The sequence below is a fragment of the Astatotilapia calliptera genome, chromosome 1 (assembly GCF_964374335.1).
Source record: "Astatotilapia calliptera chromosome 1, fAstCal68.1, whole genome shotgun sequence".
Taxonomy (NCBI): Eukaryota; Metazoa; Chordata; class Actinopteri; order Cichliformes; family Cichlidae; genus Astatotilapia; species Astatotilapia calliptera.
In genome coordinates this window covers 13,683,644-13,689,643 of record NC_137422.1, presented here as the reverse complement: position 1 = coordinate 13,689,643, position 6,000 = coordinate 13,683,644, and positions in this window count along the sequence as shown.

Below are 6,000 nucleotides of genomic sequence, written 5' to 3'. Positions count from 1 at the left end.
AGGACAATCTGCTATGACTTGATTTTGTACAACAGGATTATTTTGACATATGCTTTTCCTATTAAAGATCTTAAACTTCATTTTGGAGATTAACACAGCAGATTTGTGACTAACCTATATGAAATCATAGTATAAGCATCGTCTTGTCTATAAAGATCAGGTAATTAAATTACTACAAAGTGTTATACCTCTGTAATAAATAATATATTAAGTTCCTTCATTGTAGATATGGTCTGACCCAAGGGTGTGAGTTAGCCATTGTCACGATGAGGCAGACGGTGTAGAGAGGAGAGGATGTGGACCCAAATGCAGACACAGAGATTTAACAAAAAGTCTTCATTTTGGGCTGCAAAAAACACCAAAAACAAATGGTTACGGGAGACTGCAAAAAAGTAACAAAAACCTAAACTGGGAAACACTGGGAACAAGTATAAAGAGAACAAGAACCTGAGACGAGGGCCTGAACATGAAACTCAGAGATCAGGGCCATGGACTCTGGAACACAGAAAACGCAGAGGATGAAATGCAAATGAACCAGCAACAAACAGAGGAAGCCACAGGGCTTAAATACAGAGAGGCATAATGAGGGAATGAGACAACGGAGGAGAGCACAGCTGGAATTAATCACACATAACCAGACAAAGGGGAAGGGGAAAACTCAATATACTGAACATGGTACAAGGACTATCAAAATAAAAGAGCAAGCATGTCAGTGCAAACAAGACACGCGAGTTTACCACGGAGACTGGAGGAATGAAAACAGAGACAAGACTAGACACTGAGACATGGAGACAAGAGTAACTAAACGTGGAACCACAGAAACCAAAAGACTAGAAATTCTAAATAATAATGACAGCAAAGACTATTAATCAGGGGTGTCCAAGTCCAGTCCTCGAGAGCTATTGTACTGCAACCTTTAGACACATCCTTGTTCCAGCAAACCTGAATCAAATGCCGGCTTGTTATCAGACCTTGCAAAACTTGATGGCATGCTGAAGAGGTAATCCAACCATTTGATTCAGCTGTGTTGGAGTAAGGATGCATCTAAAAGCTGCAGGACAGTAGCTCTCGAGGACTGGACTTGGACACCCCTGCTATTAATAATACAAAACACTGGGTCACCGATCCAGGACCATGACAGCCATTAAGTTTCTAATACGGTTTAAGTAAGAGTTCAAGGAGGATGGTGAAGAGAAGAAAAACATAGGGAAAACATGTTGGGTTAGCATTTACATGACTTTCAGTGAATCGATCTATGAAAACGTAACACATCCTTTGTAACCCATTGCAAATTTCAGCAATCACTCAAACACGTTTACAAAATTTTTGACAGTTAACAGCAATAATAACCTGAAATCCAGATTCTAGTGGTAAGAGCAATGTACATAGGCAGAAGTGCACCAAACCCAAGGCAAAAAGTTTGTAATGGAGCCTTAGATTGGCATACATTGCCAAGTATAAAGTATGCAGAGCCCAAACACATTACTTGAAAAGTTTGTATCAATGTCAGTTTATTGTAAGTGGAGAAATTAGGGCAGGCAGGGTGCCTTAGCATCTGCTTTGTATTACCTCTTCTTTCAGCCACTCCTTTTAGGGGTCCCCACAGCGAATCACCTGCCTCCATCTCATCCATTCCCTAGCATCACTGTCTGTTATCAACCCTCTGCATGTGTTTTGTAATACCACTATTTGTTCTTATATGTTCAATCAAATCCCCTTTACATACAAAAAAGCAAACTTTTATGTTTAAAATGGCTTATTTCAACTTGAATTAATAGTAACATATAGTTGATATTTAGTGATGCTTTTTATAATTTATTAGAAATGTATGAGAAATATTTTAAAATATAACGTATATTTCTCGATACTGCACAAATTATACATGCACTCAAGCTTTTATTGCATACACAAATGTGTGGGAGTTTGTGTGCTTAAAATTTGAGCTTGCACTAATGCACAGCAATGTGGGACTTTATTTTTAAACTCATCTATTGTACAGGACTCTGACCATTAAGCACCTAAGACTCAACTGAACTGTCCTCCCATCATTTGACAAAGGCTTACATAATGCTTCATGCTATAGCAGGCAATAAACATATCCTCTATCTATATCTATAGCCTCCATTGTTATAACTTCCCCACTCATTCATCATCATCTTCCATATAAATATGCCTGAACTGATAGCAAAGAGGTGCTGTACCAAAACCTTCATTGTGATTGCTCTGGTCACTAGCGAAAGATGCAGTATAACTTTTAGTTCGAAAAGTCTCCATTTCCATTTTGCACCATACTGTTTCAAGTTTCAATACAGGTCGGAGAATATGTGACGACTGTTTCTAGACAAGTCAGCATCTTCCATGCAGTTCTGGGAATCTTCCAGCAACCAATCATAAGGAGCGTTTTGGTACAGCGCCCTCTTTAGAACTCTTTAAAACTTTAGAACACCGACTGTTTAAAGAATGAGGTAGCTACTAGTCTCTAAGGCTGTGTGAATGGGGCCTTGTTCATTTGGCAGACAAGTTAAGCCAGATTTTGCATTTACATTGATCCTGTATTTACTGCTATCTTATGACTGTAGTTGGGTGTTGTCTCTCAAAACTATGGCTTGGCTACCTACCATTGAATCTGCAGTGCCAAGTAGCCAAGCACAGTTTCAGTTAATGATAAACATTTTAATGATCACGTCTTTATACTGTGTATTTTAAACACTTGATATGCAAAGTAATAATTATAATACACCTAACATTTTGTAGGCACAGGAAGCTGAAGTAGAACAAAATTACAAAATGATATGTTTCCATTTGTGTGTTTGCTGTGTTAAAGTTCTAAACTGCCCATTAAGACGGTTTGGTAAGGACAGAGAGAGGTCATCGAGTCTACTTGCCTTTTAAACTGGACAGCAGCAAATACTGGCAATCATCCGTGAAAACAAACAGAAAAATAATTAAAAGTTACAATTAAATGTGAACACACCAAAAAAAAAAAAAAAGAATTCAATTCACAGATGAGGCAATTACCCAGAAGAAGACCAAGCTGAATGCAAGACAGTAAATATAAGAACATGCTGGAGAACACTGGACGCTAAGTCACTCTGGGAGTCTGTTAATATGGGGCGATGAGAGAAAGAGCACCCTGTAATGAGTTAGTTATCCAACACCTGCAGCCGGCTCCAGAGATGTCAGTTAGTAATTAGTCCAAGTTTAGGCTTACTTCTCCTGAGTTTCGCTCATGAGTTTGTGGATTAAACCATGCAATAAGAGCTTCATGATGGCAAAGAACTAGATAAGCACCAAATTAGCACAACATTAATGCAGGTCATTATTATAGCTGCTGAAATTTTACAAGTCTGCTCTGCTTAGCTCTCCGCTTCATAAGAAGGTATTTACTGTATAATGCTAACTGACATATAGAGGTCTCCGGAGCAGTAGTTACACAGACAGAGTAGGATTAACTCACTGCCTCAACTCTCTCTCACGCAAGTATCCTCTGCTCTTTCATTAAATGAATAAACCATCCCTTCACTCATTGGCAAGGAGAGAGAAAAAAATGGAAGCTTTTTTTTTTCTTTGGTAGTCTGACATGAAAATAAAGTGGCAGAAACTTGTTACAGGAGCAACATATGAAGCTTCAAACTTTAATTTTCATAACGGTTGGATTACGTTAATCCTAAACACGGAGCAAGGATCTGACAAATGCTTTATGTGACTCAACAGGAATTAGAGTATTAAACATTTTAAATGGTTACCATGGCTCACAGTGAGAAATGAGAGATGAAGAAACCTGCACTATTGGGCTAAATGTATGCTCTTCTTTTTTTATTACCATGTTTCACTGCAACGATATATTACATGGAAAACAACACATAACTAAATACCAAACTATATTTTGCTGTTCATAGAACAGATGGAAGAAGCACTTTTACACAATGAATGAATCCCCTCCATTTTCATTTTAGCTGTTACAGCTGGTACTGAATATTCAATTGAATTGTGGTTTGCAGTACTATGTTATCGTTTCTTTGGCTATTGACCAATGACTACTTCCACTTTATAATTTTTAATACCATCTCTCAGGAGTGTGGTATTATAGAGCAGTATCTCTCACACCTACTGGGGGGACTATACTGCAAAAAATAGTTCATCCTTCTTTGTTTCGCATGTATGTCCACCTTCAGTTAATAACTCATCCACCTCTTTAAATATTTCACTAGGGAAATAATCTCAGACACTGGGAGAAAAGGAATTATCTAATATTATCACAGCTTTGGCAGCACACAATAAGGTGCTAATTAAAACACTACAGCAAGACAAAAGCGTGTGCGCATGAAAATATGGCTAGAAACGTGTACACGGGCCCAAGTGCAACTGCAGATCATTTGCCAGTTGGTCATTAAATACTTTTGCAAAACAAAGGGAAAAAACGAGATTGGTTTGTGAATAAAACTCTGCTGTGATCATTTTATGGTGTAACTCTCATATGCCTTCATGGCTCTACATGAATATTTATTTAGCTATTTTACAGCTTACACTTACAGATTTGCTCTTTTACTTCTTCTCAAAACTTCAAATTTTCAAAATGTTATAAATTGTATATGCATTATCCATATAGAGTAGACTTAATCTGGGAGTTACACTGTAGAGTGTATTTCTTCCCTATAATTCCTATAGTCTCTCTCTTTTACTTTTTAATAGTTTTCGACTAAAGCATGTTGCTTTTGTTTCTTACATTTGCAAAACCTAGACAGCTGCCTACATCACTATATAGGCCCATATAGACATCTGTATTACAGTTTTGATTCACAAGTACAACCAAATGCAGACTCATGGTGGACAGAATAAAACACCCAAGTCCAAAATCAAATCCAAAAGCAACCTCCAAAACAAAGACCCAAGCAGGCAAAACAAGGAGCACATGAGAGGAGATACACAGATGCTAAAACAGAGAGTAAAGGGAGGGATGGGACTATTTATGTACAAAAGGCTAATCAGGGGAGAGGAAAAAGGAGGGGAAAGAGACACAGCTGAACATAATCAGGACAATACCAGGGGGAAGTAGAACTCAAAAAAAGGCACAAGAGACAACTAATTTTCAAAGTAATACAGGAAAACATGACAAAGAGCCCAACTACTGCAGAGATGAGGAAACCCATAATGAACAAAATATAAAGAAACACTAGGGAGGCTAGGGCAATAAGGAAATTAAATCAGGAATTTAAAAATGCAATAAGCACAAATAATCTGAACTTTAATCACAGGAAAAGAAAACCTAAACAGAAATTCAAACCATAAGACAACTAAACCGAAACAAAGATCAAATCCAGGTACACATATAGATATCTTTATTTTGCAGCAACTACATTCTGCAGATTAGGAAGGAATGTTAATGAATGGTCACAGGACTGAATGTTAGATTACACTTTCCTTTGATATGTTAATTGATGGTTAGCCATGCAGCAATCTGTAATTTTAGCCTTGCTTTCAGTTGAGATGTAACATTATCGAGGTTGCCAGAGAGAGAAAAATGTTGATGAGGTGATGTTCATCTACTGGATTTGGAGCTGACAGGCTGTGAGGGGGCTGACTTCTTTCTCTGTGTGAGATGAGCATCTCTGAAATTGAAGCTAAAGAACCTCACCAGCCCACAGTCATGCTAACAATTCATCCTCATTTAGCTAATGAACATCCTCCTACACTTCCCATCTCTTTTGTCTCCCCCCGCCACCCGCCACCCTCTCTCCATCTCTTTTCTTCTCTGCACTCCATCTCCCTTTCTGACAAACTCACTGCCTCCTCTTCCTCGCTGTCTTTGCCTGGTTCTCGACTCTCAGACTTTCTCGCTCGCAACAACTCCCTCCCTTTCACTCAATTTCCAATCCCCTCCTCCACCAGTTCTTCTCGTAATGCTAATTACAGTAACATGAAATCATTAGAATAGCTATCACAATCTCTGCCATGGTAATTCCATAATCATTACCGTCTATGCTTGCAGCCCTTGCAGCT